Source organism: Mixophyes fleayi, chromosome 9, assembly GCF_038048845.1.
Source record: "Mixophyes fleayi isolate aMixFle1 chromosome 9, aMixFle1.hap1, whole genome shotgun sequence".
Taxonomy (NCBI): Eukaryota; Metazoa; Chordata; class Amphibia; order Anura; family Limnodynastidae; genus Mixophyes; species Mixophyes fleayi.
Genome location: NC_134410.1, coordinates 48,339,321 through 48,358,390, shown reverse-complemented (window position 1 = coordinate 48,358,390; position 19,070 = coordinate 48,339,321). Strand labels below are relative to the sequence as shown.

The following is a 19,070-nucleotide window of genomic DNA, read 5'->3' as shown; positions in this document are numbered from 1 at the left end:
CCTGGCCCCTCTTCATCACCCTGTGACATGCTGCTTTTGCTCCCCCCTTCTCCTGGCCCCTCTTCATCACCCTGTGACATGCTGCTTGGACCCCCTTCACACTCTGCCATGCTGACCTGGCCCCCCTTCACACTCTGCCATGCTGACCTGGCCCCCCTTTACACTCTGCCATGCTGACCTGGCCCCCCTTCACACTCTGCCATGCTTACCTGGCCCCCCTTTTACTCTCTGCCATGCTGCCTTTGCCCCTTATCCCTCTTTCATCCCTGTCACCATTTCCCTCTTTCATGTCCCTCATTATTCTCTGCTCATTGATCTGTAAAAAAATAAAAATAAATGACAGGCTGGCTTGGGAGCGTACTTACTTACCTGTGCAAAGCTCCGGCGTCCTTTCTTCATGCTGCTCTGGGTGGCCGCGGCTGGATTAAAGGAACCTGAACTCTTCCTCACCTGTTGAAACTAAAAAAATACACTACCACGCAGGTGCAGAGAGCCGCGTCTGGGCTCTCTGCACCGCGCAGTAGTGTGGTTACACAAAGTCTGGTGTATCCTTCTGTATTTAATTATCGCAATATGATAAAAGATAATTATCTGCTTTCAGCAAATACCTAAGAATAATTGATCGATTTATCATATATTGGCTATTCATAGTTTTGCAGTGTATCACATTCTTTTCTTTAGGATTTTATAATGTCCTTTCTTTAAAAAAAAAAAAAAAAAGACAAATTATACTTTGGCATTTTAAATTTCCTCTTTACTGAGAGTGGTACAAAGGTAAGTAAAATGTCACACTGTCCATCATTATTATCTTGCTTTCAATTATATCCTTCAGCCATTTTTCTCTGAATCTTGTCTTGTCAGGTCTATAAGAGAAAATAAAACACAGATCAGAAACTGCAATCGGTACACATGCTCCCTCTCTGTGTAACCTAACTCCAATAAGAAAATAACAGAATGTTGTGCTTTTTCAGCCAGAACATGGAAACTTGAAGAAAAGGGGAGATTGGGATGGGTTAATGAGTTATTAAAAATGACTATACTAGGGGGTATATTTCAATAAAGAAGGTTATATACCACCACACTAAGTATTCTTTTTTATTGTTTCCTAATTATTTTTTATACATTACTTATCCAGACTGATATTTATATCACTTATTATAATGGTGTCATATAGCTGGATTGGTGCACCTCTACATGTAAAATATGAAGTTTAGAAACACGTATATTGAGGAAGAGCATGCTTAACAAGGGCACTCAGTAATAATATAATTCATTAAAATTAGGGATGTGCACCGGCGACTTTTGAGGTCTCGTGTTTTGTGTTTTGGATCCGGATTTTCATTATTTTTGGGGTTCGGATTTGTCTCGCAAAACACTTGACGAAAGGTCTCGGTTCGGATTTAAGGTTTTGGATTCGGATTTTTTTTGGAAAAAACATAAAAAGTTTAAAAATCAAGTTTTTGGGCTTATTTTCACTCCTATGCTATTAGTAACCTCAATAACATTCAATAACAAGCATTTCCACTAATTTACAGTGTATTCTGAACACCTCACAATATAGTTATTAGTCCAAAACGTTGCAACGAGGTATCTTTCTGGACTGCGTAGAGGAGTGGGTCACCACAATATATATAATAAGAAAACCATCAACTTGTATGATTCGCACCAATAAATGTACCTGGACTGCGTAGAGGAGTGGGTCACCACAATATATATTAAAAACCCTGAACTTGTATGATTCGCACCAATAAATGTACCTGGACTGCGTGGAGGAGTGGGTCACCACAATATATATTAAAAACCCTGAACTTGTATGATTCGCACCAATAAATGTACCTGGACTGCGTAGAGGAGTGGGTTACCACAATATATATTAAAAACCCTGAACTTGTATGATTCGCACCAATAAATGTACCTGGACTGCGTAGAGGAGTGGGTCACCACAATATATATTAAAAACCCTGAACTTGTATGATTCGCACCAATAAATGTACCTGTACTGCATAGAGGAGTGGGTCACCACAATATATATTAAAAACCCTGAACTTTTATGATTCGCACCAATAAATGTACCTGGACTGCGTAGAGGAGTGGGTCACCACAATATATATTAAAAACCCTGAACTTGTATGATTCGCACCAATAAATGTACCTGGACTGCGTAGAGGAGTGGGTCACCACAATATATATTAAAAACCCTGAACTTTTATGATTCGCACCAATAAATGTATCTGGACTGCGTAGAGGAGTGGGCACTGGGCACCACAATAAAATATATAAAAAACCTTCAACAGGTCTGCATTACACTGCACATACGGCTGCTCCTCCATCCTCTCCATCATATACATGTTGGAGTTTTAGCGTGTGACAACCTCTTGTTTTTGATAATGTCAGTGCATTTTGAATATTTTTCAATTTGCCCCACACCACTGAATGTACTTTATCTATGATACGCATCTATCTATCTTGACTGCGTAGTGTGGTGGCCCCGGTACACAATTTGGTACCGAAGCCACAATATAATTAAAAAACCCTCCACGGGTCAGAATTCCACCAAAAAAGGGTATGGACTGCGTAGTGTGGTGGCCCCGGTACACAATTTGGTACCGAGGCCACAATATAATTAAAAAATTGGGCATCAACTGTCACCGTTGTTTAATATCTGATACACCTAAATATGGACTGCACAGTGGAGTGGCCCCGGTAGTAAATTTGGTGCCGGGGCCACAATACCTCCTCCAACTTCCAAGTGTAGTGTTTATAAAGACAGACAGCGTCGAAGTGTTATTAGTTGACTTTCTTAACCCTAAAATTGTCCCTGTTGCAAATATTCGTGCAATGGACAGTTACTTTTTTATTGAAAGACTCAAGCTTTCAAGTGTAGTGTTTATAAAATATAAACAACAATACAGTAGTTTTAGAGCACGTCAATACCTCTTGTTTTAAATTATGACAGGGCATTTTACTTTTGGTTTAATTTCTTGAATTTGTTTAAATTTGGTTTTACTTTTTGAACATGGCAAACGACTGTTGATTGGTCATATAATGCAAAAAAAAAAGTTCCAAGATGGAATTGTCCTTGGGCCCTCATACCCACCCTTATGTTGTTGAAATAGGACATGCACACTTTAACAAACCAATCATTTCAGCGACAGGGCCTACCAAGCAACTTTGGCTGAAATGATTGGTTTGTTTGGGCCCCCACACCAAAAAAGCTATTCATCTCTCCCTGTACAGACTAAACGGGCTCTACTGAGGCAAGATGTCATCCTCATCCTCAACCTCTGATTCCTCTCCCCCTACAGTGTGTACTTCCTCCTCATCACACATTATCAATTCGTCCCCGCTGGACTCCACAACCACAGGTCCCTCTGTAGTATCTGGAGGGCAGAGGAATTGAGGAATTGATTATTCATTTTTATAAACATCATTTTTTCAACGTTGTGAGGAAGCAACCTCCTTCGCCGCTCACTGACCAGGTTCCCCGCTGCACTAAAAACTCTTTCCGAGTACACACTGGAGGGGGGACAACTCAGGTAAAATAGAGCCAGTTTGTACAGGGGCTTCCAAACTGCATTTTTTTCCTGCCAGTAACAATATGGACTGTCTGACATGTCTACTTGGATGGTGTCAGCAAAGTAATCATCCACAATTTTTTCTATTGTGACAGCATCCAATGCAGCGAGAGTAGACATGTCTGCAATGGTTGGCAGGTCCTTCAGTCCGGACCAGATGTTATCAGCATCCCCGCCAGTGCCTCTTTTGGGAAAATTGAGCTTTTTTCCTCGCAGCCATAGATGTGGAAGAAAATGAGGGTGGAGCTGTTGGCATGTCACGGTCCTCTTCAGAGGACAATCTCCTGACCAGCAGGTCTTTGCACCGCTGTAGACTTGTGTCCGCCCGAAACAGAGACACAACATACGCTTTAAACCGAGGATCGAGCACGGTGGCCAGAATGTATTCCTCTGACTTTAAAAGAGTGACCACCCTCGGATCCTGGCAAAGCGTACGAAGGGCTACATCCACAAGAGCTACATGCTTGGTGTAATCGCAATGGCTTACCAGCTCCTCCCTCACTTTCTCCAGCTGCTTCTGCAACAGCCTGATCAGGGGAATGACCTGACTCAAGCTGGCAGTGTCGGAACTGACTTCTCGTGTGGCAAGTTCAAATGGCTGCAGAACCTTGCACAACACGGAAATCAGTCTCTACTGCGCTTGACTGAGGCGCATCCCCACTCCTTTGCCTATGTCGTAGGTGGCTGTGTAGGCCTGAATGGCCTTTTGCTGCTCCTCCATCCACTGCAGCATATAGAGGATGGAGTTCCAGCGCGTCACAACCTCTTGTTTGAGGTGATGGCAGGGCAGGTTCATGCTTTTTTGATGTGCCTCTAGTCTGCGGTAGGCACTGGCTGAATGCCGAAAGTGTCCAGCAATTTTGCGCGCCACCGCAAGCATCTCCTGCACACCCCTGTCACTCTTGAGGTAATGCTGCACCACCAAATTAATGGTGTGGGCAAAACATGGGACGTGCTGGAAATTGCCCATGTTTAATGCCCGCACAATGTTACTGGCATTGTCTGACACCACAAATCCCCATGAGAGTCTAAGTGGGGTAAGCCACTGGGAGATAATTTCCCTCAGTTTCTCTAATATGTTGTCAGTGTTGTGCCTCTTATTAAAGCCTGTAATACACAATGTTGCCTGCCTTTGCACGAGCAGCCATTTTGTAGTTGCTGCTACTGATGCAGCTGTTGCTGCGGAAGGGGATGCATCTACCCAGTGGGCTGTCACAGTCATATAGTCCTTCGTTTGCCAAGAACCACTTGTCCACATGTCCGTGGTTAAGTGGACAGTGGGTACAACCGCCTTTTTTAGAGCATTGAGGACACTTGATCGTACTTCTCTGTACATTTTTGGTATCGCCTGCCTAGTTCAGTGGAATCTCGACGGGATTTGGTACCGGGGACACAATACCTCCATCAACCCTCTAAATCCCACTCCACTGATGGCGGACACCGGGCGCACATCTAACACCAACATTGCAGTTACAGCCGCAGTTATACGCTTTGCAATAGGGTGACTACTATCGTATTTTGTGGTCATGGCAAACGACTGTTGGACGGTCAATTGTTTTGTGAAAGACTTAGCGGTCTTACGACTTCCCCTCTGGGAAGATGACCGACTAACAGCAGCAACAGCAGCAGTGGCAGTAGTAGGCGTACCGCTGCAGGATTCCTCGGATGAATCCCGTATTGAGGAGGACTCAGTCTGGCTGCTGACTTGGGCTGCAGGACTGAATCTGATGGAGATTGTGGAGGAAGTTGACGAGGAGGGTGTTGCTGGTGTGTATCCAACTGGACCACGGGATTTAGGTGTCCCTGTACCGATGAGGGTCCTAGCCCCAGTTCCTGTACTAACCACTGAACTATGAAGGTTATTCAGGTGACGTATAAGGGAGGATGTTCCTAGGTGGGCAAGATCCTTACCCCTGCTTATTTGAGCTTTACATAAGCTACATATGGCCATACATTGGTTGTCTGGATTTGGATAAAAATAACTCCAGACCGAAGAGGTGCATTTTTTGGTCTTCTGACCAGGCATGACGATGGGCTTTTTCATCCCATGGACATCAGCTGTTTCCCCCCCTGGTGCCTCATTTACAATAACCACATCACCATCCTCATCATCAAGTTCCTCCACAGCGCCAGCTACATCATCAATAGCCTCCTCCCGAGCCACCTCTTCCCGTACAGTGATGGGAAGGTCAGGCTTGACAACCACCAACATCCTTAGACTCGCCTTGTGGATTTGTGATAATTTCTCTTTAGAAGGCAGAGTTGTTTGCTGTTTTGTTGCTGACAGCATAACTCTCTTCAATTTTTTGTAAGGGGGGGGGGAGGAGGAGGAGTCATGAACACGGGCCAGGGCCTAAGCCGTTCCTTGCCACTCCGTGTCGTAAATGGCATATTGGCAACTTTACGTTTCTCCTCAGATGATTTTAAGTTTCTCTTTTTGCTACTTTTTCTTAACTTGGGCTTTTTGGATTTTACATGCCCGGTACTACGAGATTGGGCATCGGGCTTGGAAGACGACGTTGATGGCATTTCATCGTCTATGTCATGACTAGTGGCAGCAGCTTCAGCATTAGGAGGAAGTGGGTCTTGATCTTTCCCTACTTTATCCTCCAAATTTTTGGTCTCCATTATATGTAGCACAAGATACTGCAGAATGTGTGAACTTGGTAATATTGCAGTACCAATGGACTTATACTGCTGGATTGGTTTTGCAAATTTGGTTATAATTATATTTTTTTTTTTTAATTTTTAATTTTTTTTTACTTTTTTTTAATTTTTTAAAAACTTGGGAATAATGGGGAAATAACTATGCCCTTAGAAGCACAGAGCACAGGACACAGCACCACTGGACTGAACAGGACACGGCACAGGACCCAGCAGCACTACGGAACTCAGCAGGACAGAGCACAGGACACAGCACCACTGGACTGATACTGCAGAATGTGTGAACTTTGTAATATTGCAGTACCACTGGACTTTTACTGCTGAATGTGTGAACTTGGTAATATTGCAGTACCAATGGGCTTATACTGCAGGATTGGTTGTGCAAATTTTGTGGTAATTAAAAAAAATTAAATTAGTTTTTGGTATTTTTTTAAATAACTTTTTTTTATTTTTTTAAACTTAGGGGAATATTGGGGAAATAACTATGCCCTTAGAAGCACAGAGCACAGGACACAGCACCACTGGACTGAACAGGACACAGCACAGGACCCAGCAGCACCACTGACCTCAGAAGGACAGAGCACAGGACACAGCACCACTGGACTGAGCACAGCACAGCACAGCACAGCACAGCACAGCACAGCACAGCACAGCACAGCACAGCACAGAACTAAACAGCACAGCACGAGATCTACCAGGACAGAGGACCACCTAACACACCCTCCCTCTACCCTGATCAATGCCCGAGTGAAGATGGCGGCGACTAGCGGGGAATTTATAGGATCCGAGTATCGCGAGATCCGACAACGGGATTATGAGTCAGAGCCTCAGTTTCAGATTTGAATTTGGCGCCAATACCCGGATCTGTCTCGGATCCGACTCGGATCGGCAACGTTCGGGTGGGCTCGGATTTCTGAAATCCGAGTGCGCTCATCTCTAATTAAAATATACCTTTTATTGATTTCATTTAAAATATAGTATTCCCATCATAACCTAAATGTCGTAGGCAGCGAAATAATAAAAGAAGAAAAGAAGAAAACAAGTAATGAAAATAAAGATTAAAATAAAGATCTTAATGAAATGACATTTGGTGCCAAGCCTCGCTATGTTATGTTATTATTGTATATTAAAAGTAAATATCATTCATTATTGATACTCATGTAATATAAATCCAAAATTAACCAGAATATCAGTAAATAAATTCAGATTGCTGGATGACAAGGTTACTATTAATGCTGTTAATCATTGATGGAACTTATTTCTCCATTCTTATCATAATCAATAATACTTATGACATACTAGTATACCTATTATGAGGAATCAGTTGATGGAACTTATATTAAAAAAATTTATGTAACAAGTTCTCCTTAAAGGATAATGTTGGTTAATATCGTTTATTCAGTATGAGTTGTTACTAAGTAATCAAGACATTTAGGGAGAGTATTCAATTGTTAGCGTTAACGGGAAAAAAAAAAGCGCTCAAAAAATCTTAGCGTTAATACGGTAATTACTCGCGAAATTTCAGCTCGCAGCCCCCTGAGCGGCGAGCTGAAATTCCGCGAGTAAACTACTGTATTAACGCTTTTCGAGCGCAATATTACCGTATAAACGGTAATATTTTTTGAGCGCTCGTTTTTTCCCGTTAACGCTAACAATTGAATACCCCCCTAAGTCTAGAGAGAACTAAGTTTCTCTTTACCACTTGTATAGTGCTGATTATCACTGGATAAATATCAGACCTAATTAACTCTCTGGTTTTAGGTGATATAAGTTTCTATTATAGTTGTCTCTTTATTCATAAGGTTTTCAGTTCAGAGTGTCTCTATACAATAGGAATGATGTTCCTCTAGTAATAGGATTATAATTTATTTCTCCATTCTTATCATCATGGTAATATTAGTCAGTCATTTAAGACTTATATCAGATTGATTGATACAATAACTGATTATCCTCTAAAAATTGTGTAGGTTTAGTGTTATTGATTAGATATAAACTGTTACTATTTATACAGCAATCTCAAAGTTATTGTAGCCTAGGGAAATTGAATTCCTGTGTCACTAATCCGATGCTAGATTTAATTATGTACACGCCATAGCTTAATCAACATTCTAGCATCAGGTGAACAGATTCTTTTTTCTTATTTCTAATTATCCCTTGGCCAATAGGATTTACAATTCAATACGTCTCTATAGATCCGATTATCATTATAGCTTAAGGAGGGTTAGATATCCTTTGTTATCACTTGTCCGGTGCTAGCAATTGGCATGTAAATATCATGGCTAGTAAACGCTCAGACGTCGGGTAATCTAAATCCCGCTGCCCCCCTGCTAATATGATTTTCATATAATATGTCCCTATAGAGCAGTATCAGTGTCCCTCTGCATCCCTATAGAGCGGTATCATGCCTCTCTGGTAATTGGATTATATTGTATCACAACAAATTATAAGGATAGCATGAGATCTTATTCTAACATAGCGAGGCGAACGCCGACGTGCGTTTCGCTGATAGTGGTGCCGCAGGGAATTTCTTGGATATCGGCTTTGCCAGGTCTCTTGGAATCCATCACATGAAAATCAACTCGGCAATCACTGTCTGCGGTCTGGATGGAGGTCCTCTACCCGGAAGCAGGATTTCCTCCACGACCCCGTCATTACAACTTACAGTGTGGTCTCTTCATTCCGAAACCCTGTCTCTCTATCTCATTAATTGCCCTTCTGTTCCCCTAATCCTGGGTCATCCCTGGCTCCACTTCCATAACCCAGTTATCGATTGACATCTAGGAGAAAATGTTCGCTGGAGTACCCATTGCTTTCAAAATTGTCTGACCTTGTCTCTCCGGTTTCTGGAGCCTCTATCGGAACAACTTCCTCCTGCTTACTGTGAATTCCAAGATGTGTTTTCCAAGAAAGTGGCCGATTTACTGCCTCCACACCGTGACCTTGATTGCGCCATTGATCTAGTACCAGGACCCAAATTGCCCAAAAGGAAGGTTATACTCCCTTTCTGGCCCTAAGACTAAGGCAATGCAGGATTACGTGGAGGAAAATTTATTGAAAGGGTTTATTAGACCTTCAAAATCTCCAGTGGGAGCAGAGTGTTTCTTCGTGTCAAAAAAATATGGTTGTCTCCGCCCGTGCATTGATTTCTGCGACTTGAACAAGATCACCATTAAAAATACATACCCGCTTCCACTCATATCAGTCCTGTTCGACCAGCTGAGGGATGCTACCATTTATTAGAGATGGGCGGTACTCTCCCGCCCGTTCGGATTCGAAATCGAGGCAAAACGTCATTGTGACGTATTCGTTTTTCAGAGCTCGGTTCTCGCGAGATTTGAAAAGCATAAATACCAGCCTCCACAGCAATCCATCGCCATTTGACAGAGGGAAAAAGCAGGGTTAGGTCCCACTGGCTATATCAGCGCAAGGACAGTGCAGTAATTGGACACATTATTGTTTGTATTCAATACCATTGTAATCTTAATACCAGTTATTACAGCAGTAAGAGGAGAAGAGAGGAGGTTTTTTTTTGTTCAGTTTCTGCCACTCCAAGTGCTGTTGGGGTGTCCCCCATTCTTTTGAATACACTTTTCTGCCTGTCAAAAAAGTCCTATTTGGCAGCAGTGTCAAAAAAATATATTTAGCACTCCCAATTGCTTTTGGGGTGTCCCCCATTCTTTTGAATACATTTTTCTGCCTGTCAAAAAAGTCCTATTTGGCAGCAGTATCTAAAACAATTTGTAGCACTACAAGTGCTTTGGGCTCAGAATGGACTCAAAGCAGTCCACATATGAGCAGAATCAGCAACCAGGTTCTGTCAACAGTCCTGATGGTAGTGTTCCTAGTACGTCATCCGGGAAAGGCGATGTCAAAGTACACCGTCTTTTTAAATCAGGAAAAAAAACTCACACCAAAAAAAATAATATACCGTGTTGAAGCGAAAAAAAAGTGTAACTGAGGAAAAGTTAAGTGCCAATAAAAAAAAATGGCCAACATGCCATTCTACACACACAGTGGCAAAAAGAGAATGGGGCCTTCGCCTTTCTCTATTAGTGGCAGATCCAAAAATGTTACCGAGCCTACAAGTGGTGCACAACTACTGTTACGCGTCAAAGCCGAGCTGCAAGATAATAGTAAGGCATTAGAGGATAATGTTTGCTCTGAATCAGAAATGACAAGAATCCCTGTGGAGAGTCCATCCAACAGTGGGATGTCTAATCGTGAGCATTCTGATAATGTACCCATAAAGAAGGGCCCTTTCAGCAGTTCTGCTGATTTGTGCCTGAACAGCCCGAGTGTAGCCGGTGATACACAAATTGAGGATGCCACTTTGGAAATAGAAGAGGATGAGGGGGAGATTTGTGGAGGTGTCTAGGGCGCTAATGAGGATGTTGATGAGGATGAGGTTGATTGTGTCAGTCCTGCACCAGTGGCAGCAGTTCTGGCACGTGACAAGAAAAAGGCCATTGTCATACCAGTCCATCCTCACTTGGTGATACACCAAGTGAGGATGACACTTTGTCTTTAGAAGAGGATGTGGGTATCCGACGATGAGGATGCGGTTAATTGTGTTAGTCCTGCAGCAGTGTGGCTCCAGTGGCAGGTGGGGTTCTGGCACCAATATGCACTTTCCAAACACAAGCAGGGATGACGCAGGGGGCAGAGCACAACAGTTTAACATCTGGGCTGGTTTGAAAGATTTTTTTTAAAAAATGTGTGACCTCCAACCAATCCTACTATTAACATGCAAAGGATGGTGGAGGGCCTATCAGGGATTAAACTGTATTTTTACTAATTTGCACTCATAAGGTTTGGGTGTAATATACACCCAAAGACGAGTGCTCAATTTCTAAGAGTCATTGATGAAGAGGAAGACAAGCAGGCTTGTCTATAGAATTTGCAAGACCAAGTAATTTGAATTCCAAAAGTGGTGCACAACTACTGTTACGTGTGAAAGCTGAGCTGCAAGAAAACACTAAGTCCAATCCCTGTGGAGAGTCCATCCAACAGTGGGATGTCTAATCGTGAGCATTCTGATAATGTACCCATAAAGAAGGGCCCTTTCAGCAGTTCTGCTGATTTGTGCCTGAACAACCCGAGTGTAGCCGGTGATACACAAATTGAGGATGCCACTTTGGAATTAAAAGAGGATGAGGGGGAGATTTGTGTAGGCGACGAGGGCGCTAATGATGATGTGGATGATTAAGATGCAGAGAGATACCAAACTGCCTTTGTCCATTTCTTTTAATATTCTAATTCTACAGTCTATGCAAGCTGCTTCTTTTCTATTTTATTACAAGTGGATGGGGGGGGGGTCTGATGCAGACAGATACCGAACTGCCTTTGTCCATTTCTTTTAATATTCTAATTCTACAGTCTATGCAGGCTGCTTCTTTTCTATTTTAATACAAGTGGATGGGGAGGGGGGTCTGGTGCAGACAGATACCAAACTGCCTTTGTCCATTTCTTTTAATATTCTAATTCTACAGTCTATGCAGGCTGCTTTTCTTCTATTCAACTACAAGAGGAGGGCGGGGGGTTTCATAGACAGCCACCAAACTACCTTGGTACATTTATTTTTTATATTGTTCAGTCTACCCAGGCTGCTTTTTTTCTATTCAACTACAATTGGAGGGCGGGGGGGCTATAGAAACAGAAACCAAACTGCCTTGGTCCATTTCTTTAGATATTTAACTATAAGTGTAGAGTGTAATATACACCCAAACACTATGGCTGCATTGCCAATATGCATAGATGGAGCGGAAGACAATCTGGTTTGTGTGTAGAATTAATGAAGGCCTACCTACCAGGAATTAAACTGGGTTTTTTTTGATAATTTATTAGCTTTACAATTACATTACTTATCCAAGAAACAGGTGGAGCACTAAATTTGGTTATTTTACGCCCAAAAACATTGTTTTTCCAACAAAATAGGAAAACAAAACCAAACAAAACCAAAACCAAAACACGCAATGGCGGTTTTGCAAAACCAAACTGTAATCCAGATCCAAAACCAAAACCAAAACCAAAACACGGGGGTCAGTGAGCATCTCTACTATTTATACCAAGATTGACCTTCGGGGCGCTTACAACCTCATACGCATCAGAGAAGGCGATGAGTAGAAAACGGGGTTCAACACTCAATCTGGCCATGAAGAGTATTTGGTCATGCCTGTGTAATGCGCCTGCTGTCTTTCAAGATCTTATTAATGAGATTCTACGTGATTTCCTTGGACAATGCATGGTAGTTTATCTGGATGACATTCCCTACCACATTGGGATATATAACAGTCCTTGTAAGGACTATCTATGAGCAATAAAACCTATTCTTCCTACAAATTCCTGCATAACGCCTATTATCTTCTGTAATACTGTGACCTACAGATAAGAGCTGACTCTCTAATCCTGCTATCCTACAGTCCTGATCCAAAGGAAGCGGTCAGGAGGAAATAGCCACAGTCACCAACAAGAAGATGCTGCAATAGCTCTACACAACCCCAGATATGAGTGGTTACAGGTGATGGTGATGGAACCTGGTGGTGGCAGTGATTAATCTACTGTAACTAGTGTGCTGTTGGTGGGTGTCTGGTGGCTGAGTTACACCAGTTGGAGCAAACAGTAACTGCAGCTTACTAATGGTAAAAGGGAACCACAAGAGGAACCTCCTCATCCTGCTGCTCCTTAACATTCACCGCTTCCACCTTTTTCTCATCTATCTCCACATCCACCACTGAAAAGCATTTATTATTACTGTACATGAAAGCATACATTATTTTTGTTTCTCTGAAAGTCTCAAAACAATAGAAAAAAGATGATCCTAAATTGATTGGTTGTAGGGCAGAAAGGAACATTTCCTAGTAATTACTTACTTCACAGCGGATGGACCGCGACAATCGTCTTAGGTATCTGTAAACAAAACACATATGTTGATACATGAAGGACGATTTTGTTTTGCACAATTTAGAAACTTTTCTATAGACTGCACAGTTATCACTCTGCAGAAAAGGCACTTTTCTGTGTAAATGTACTGCATAACAGCCAATTCATGACTCCCCTGCACACTGTCCCCCTTCAACACACATACTCTGTCCACCTTCCTGCACGCTGTAGCCCTCAAAATACACTCTGCCCCCCTTTCTGCATAAACACACGCTTTATCCCCCCTTCCTGCATAAACACACAATCTGTCCCCTCATTCTGCATAAACACACACTCTGTCCCCCTTAAAATACTCTGTCCTCCCTTTCTGCATAAACACATACTCTGTTTCCCCTTTCTGCATAAACACACACTCTGTCCCCCCTTTCTGCATAAACACACACTCTGTCCCCCCTTTCTGCATAGACACACACTCTGTCCCCCCATTCTGCATAAACACACACTCTGTCCCCCCATTCTGCATAAACACACACTCTGTCCAACCTTTCTGCATAAACACATACTCTGTCCCCCCATTCTGCATAAACACACACTCTGTCCCCCCTTTCTGCATAAACACACACTCTGTCCCCCCATTCTGCATAAACACACACTCTGTCCCCCCATTCTGCATAAACACACACTCTGTCCCCCCTTTATGTATAAACACACACTCTGTCCCCCCCTTATGTATGAACACACACTCTGTCCCCCCTTTCTGCATAAACACACACTCTGTCCCCCCCCTTTTTGCATAAACACACACTCTGTCCCCCCCTTTCTGCATAAACACACACTCTGTCCCCCCCTTTCTGCATAAACACACACTCTGTCCCCCCCTTTCTTCATAAACACACACTCTGTCCCCCCCTTTCTGCATAAACACACACTCTGTCCCCCCCTTTCTGCATAAACACACACTCTGTCCTCCCTTTCTGCATAAACACACACTCTGTCCCCCCTTTCTGCATAGACACACACTCTGTCCCCCCATTCTGCATAAACACACACTCTGTCCCCCCATTCTGCATAAACACACACTCTGTCCAACCTTTCTGCATAAACACATACTCTGTCCCCCCATTCTGCATAAACACACACTCTGTCCCCCCTTTCTGCATAAACACACACTCTGTCCCCCCATTCTGCATAAACACACACTCTGTCCCCCCTTTATGTATAAACACACACTCTGTCCCCCCCTTCTGTATAAACACACACTCTGTCCCCCCCTTATGTATGAACACACACTCTGTCCCCCCTTTCTGCATAAACACACACTCTGTCCCCCCCTTTTTGCATAAACACACACTCTGTCCCCCCCTTTCTGCATAAACACACACTCTGTCCCCCCCTTTCTTCATAAACACACACTCTGTCCCCCCCTTCTGCATAAACACACACTTTGTCCCCCCCTTTCTGCATAAACACACACTCTGTCCCCCCCTTTCTGCATAAACACACACACACACTGTCCCCCTTAAAATACTCTGTCCCCCCTTTCTGCATAAACACATACTCTGTTTCCCCTTTCTGCATAAACACACACTCTGTCCCCCCTTTCTGCATAAACACACACTCTGTCCCCCCATTCTGCATAAACACACACTCTGTCCCCCCATTCTGCATAAACACAAACTCTGTCCCCCCATTCTGCATAAACACACACTCTGTCCCCCCCTTTCTGCATAAACACACACTCTGTCCCCCCTTTCTGCATAAACACACACTCTGTCCCCCCCTTTCTGCATAAACACACACTCTGTCCCCCCCTTTCTGCATAAACACACACTCTGTCCCCCCCTTTCTGCATAAACACACACACACTCTGTCCCCCTTAAAATACTCTGTCCCCCCTTTCTGCATAAACACACACTCTGTCCCCCCATTCTGCATAAACACACACTCTGTCCGCCCTTTCTGCATAAACACACACTCTGTCCGCCCTTTCTGCATAAACACACACTCTGTCCCCCCATTCTGCATAAACACACACTCTGTCCGCCCTTTCTGCATAAACACACACTCTGTCCCCCCCTTTCTGCATAAACACACACTCTGTCCCCCCCTTTCTGCATAAACACACACTCTGTCCCCCCCTTTCTGCATAAACACACACTCTGTCCCCCCCTTTCTGCATAAACACACACACACTCTGTCCCCCTTAAAATACTCTGTCCCCCCTTTCTGCATAAACACATACTCTGTTTCCCCTTTCTGCATAAACACACACTCTGTCCCCCCTTTCTGCATAAACACACACTCTGTCCCCCCATTCTGCATAAACACACACTCTGTCCCCCCATTCTGCATAAACACACACTCTGTCCCCCCATTCTGCATAAACACAAACTCTGTCCCCCCATTCTGCATAAACACACACTCTGTCCCCCCCTTTCTGCATAAACACACACTCTGTCCCCCCTTTCTGCATAAACACACACTCTGTCCCCCCCTTTCTGCATAAACACACACTCTGTCCCCCCCTTTCTGCATAAACACACACTCTGTCCCCCCCTTTCTGCATAAACACACACACACTCTGTCCCCCTTAAAATACTCTGTCCCCCCTTTCTGCATAAACACACACTCTGTCCCCCCCTTTCTGCATAAACACACACTCTGTCCCCCCCTTTCTGCATAAACACACACTCTGTCCCCCCCTTTCTGCATAAACACACACTCTGTCCCCCCCTTTCTGCATAAACACACACTCTGTCCCCCCATTCTGCATAAACACACACTCTGTCCCCCCATTCTGCATAAACACACACTCTGTCCCCCCATTCTGCATAAACACACACTCTGTCCCCCCCATTCTGCATAAACACACACTCTGTCCCCCCATTCTGCATAAACACACACTCTGTCCGCCCTTTCTGCATAAACACACACTCTGTACCCCCTTTCTGCATAAACACACACTCTGTCCCCCCATTCTGCATAAACACACACTCTGTCCCCCCATTCTGCATAAACACACACTCTGTCCGCCCTTTCTGCATAAACACACACTCTGTCCCCCCCTTTCTGCATAAACACACACACACTCTGTCCCCCTTAAAATACTCTGTCCCCCCTTTCTGCATAAACACATACTCTGTTTCCCCTTTCTGCATAAACGCACACTCTGTCCCCCCATTCTGCATAAACACACACTCTGTCCCCCCTTTCTGCATAAACACACACTCTGTCCCCCCTTTCTGCATAAACACACACTCTGTCCGCCCTTTCTGCATAAACACACACTCTGTCCCCCCATTCTGCATAAACACACACTCTGTCCGCCCTTTCTGCATAAACACACACTCTGTCCCCCCCTTTCTGCATAAACACACACACACACACTCTGTCCCCCTTAAAATACTGTCCCCCCTTTCTGCATAAACACATACTGTTTCCCCTTTCTGCATAAACGCACACTCTGTCCCCCCATTCTGCATAAACACACACTCTGTCCCCCCTTTCTGTATAAACACACACTCTGTCCCCCCTTTCTGCATAAACACACACTCTGTCCCCCCATTCTGCATAAACAAACACTCTGTCCCCCCATTCTGCATAAACACACACTCTGTCCGCCCTTTCTGCATAAACACACACTCTGTCCGCCCTTTCTGCATAAACACACACTCTGTCCGCCCTTTCTGCATAAACACACACTCTGTCCCCCCATTCTGCATAAACACACACTCTGTCCCCCCATTCTGCCTAAACACACACTCTGTCCGCCCTTTCTGCATAAACACACACTCTGTCCCCCCCTTTCTGCATAAACACACACACACTCTGTCCCCCTTAAAATACTCTGTCCCCCCTTTCTGCATAAACACATACTCTGTTTCCCCTTTCTGCATAAACGCACACTCTGTCCCCCCTTTTTGCATAAACACACACTCTGTCCCCCCTTTCTGCATAAACACACACTCTGTCCCCCCTTTCTGCATAAACACACACTCTGTCCCCCCTTTCTGCATAAACACACACTCTGTCCCCCCTTTCTGCATAAACACACACTCTGTCCCCCCATTCTGCATAAACACACACTCTGTCCCCCCCCCTTTCTGTATAAACACACACTCTGTCCCCCCACTTTCTGCATAAACACACACTCTGTCCCCCTTTTATGTATAAACACACACTCTGTCCCCCCCCTTATGTATAAACACACACTCTGTCCCCCCCTTATGTATGAACACACACTCTGTCCCCCCTTTCTGCATAAACACACACTCTGTCCCCCCCTTTTTGCATAAACACACACTCTGTCCGCCCTTTCTGCATAAACACACACTCTGTCCTCCCTTTCTGCATAAACACACACTCTGTCCCCCCTTTCTGCATAAACACACACTCTGTCCCCCCATTCTGCATAAACACATACTCTGTCTCCCCTTTCTGCATAAACACACACTCTGTCTCCCCTTTCTGCATAAACACATACTCTGTCTCCCTTTTCTGCATAAACACATACTCTGTCTCCCTTTTCTGCATAAACAGACATTTACTTACCTGTCCTCTCTTCCTCCAGCAGTCAGCTCTGTGTTTTGCAGCTCCTCACTGACACAGTCGGCACGTGATGATGACATCACGCCCAACTGCCAGTGAGGAGGGAGGGGAGGGGAGGGGAGGGGAGGAGACGGGAGAGAGGGACAGTGTGTAGGAGAGGGGAGGGGTGCTCTGTGTGCAGGGGGAATCAATAGTAAAAACGAAAAAAAAAAAAAGTTAAAAAAAGATCTTACATGCTGCCGGCTTTACGCCCCCCCAGGTCCCAGCGCCCCCTGATCAGCCTATTGATTAATCAGGCCGTGGTGGACAGTGTGCAAGCCCTAACAAGAGATTACTGTATATGGCTATCCACGACCCCTCAACACCCTCAGACATAACCAACTATCTAGCAGCTCTGAAACTTCCAGCTCGTAGTCCAGTCCAAGCCCACATGTTACTTGGACCTATTACAAGTCAAGAACTACTATTGGTAAAGACAACAGTACCCCATCGGGTATCAGCCATGGGCTTCATAGGTTCACCTTGAAATACTACATTTTATTACAGAAACAACTACTTCCACTAATGGCCAAGCATTCAATAATAACCTGCAGACCTCAATGAGTACCAGACATTAGCAAAAGTACACAAACAATATACTAATTACATATTTATTAAACACCATAGACCTTATACTATTTAAGTGGGGACAAAAACCGCCCCCATGAAGATGGAGAGGAATATCAAAGTAGCTTTCACCATGTGCTCACATGTAGGGTAACACACATTTTCTAATGTATGGGGCGTCTAGCTCAAGTATACATACCAAATTATTTCGGGGGGGTGTTAACTACCTGATTTACTGAACAAATGTAAGAATAAACAATATACTTTGCCTTATAAATGAAACGTTTTGCTCGTTCTCATGTTTTCTATACTGTATTTTTCAAGGCATAGTAAACGTTGCATTGTTAACTTGCAGTGATAACACTGCTGCCTATGGATGTGTTTAAAGAAGACTTCACAACTGAAAAGCCTTTATTATTATTATTACACATGAAAGCATGTAATAGTTTGATGGATGCTAAGGCAGAAAAGACTATCCTGGTAATGAGTTACTTACTCCAGCACTCTTAACAAGGCAGCAACGAGTCTATTTGGCCGGAATATTGGTCGTCTGCAAGCAAACAAAACACATATGTTGATACATGAAGGCAGGGTTTTGCTTTTACACCAATTTGTAAGGTTCTTATGGAACTGCAGTATTCTCACTCAGAAGAAAAGGCGCTTCTGTGTGTAAGTGTATTGTGTATGTGTTTGAATGTTAATAGTTGATGAAGTAGAAATAGTGGCCACATAGGCGCTTTGTAGAATATACTCTTCCCACGATGTATAATGTACAGCACATGAAAGAGGAACTTTATA

At 43.8% G+C, this 19,070-nt stretch overlaps 1 long non-coding RNA gene across 1 annotated transcript; it reads right to left on the bottom strand.

The window, feature by feature from the left end:
- Positions 1-740: 740 nt before the first annotated feature.
- LOC142101590 (uncharacterized) lies at positions 741-17,852 on the bottom strand. The gene is made up of 3 exons (XR_012679061.1): positions 17,670-17,852; positions 13,109-13,145; positions 741-863 (listed from the first exon to the last, which is right to left on the bottom strand). It is a non-coding gene; the product is annotated as an uncharacterized LOC142101590 (long non-coding RNA).
- Positions 17,853-19,070: the final 1,218 nt, after the last annotated feature.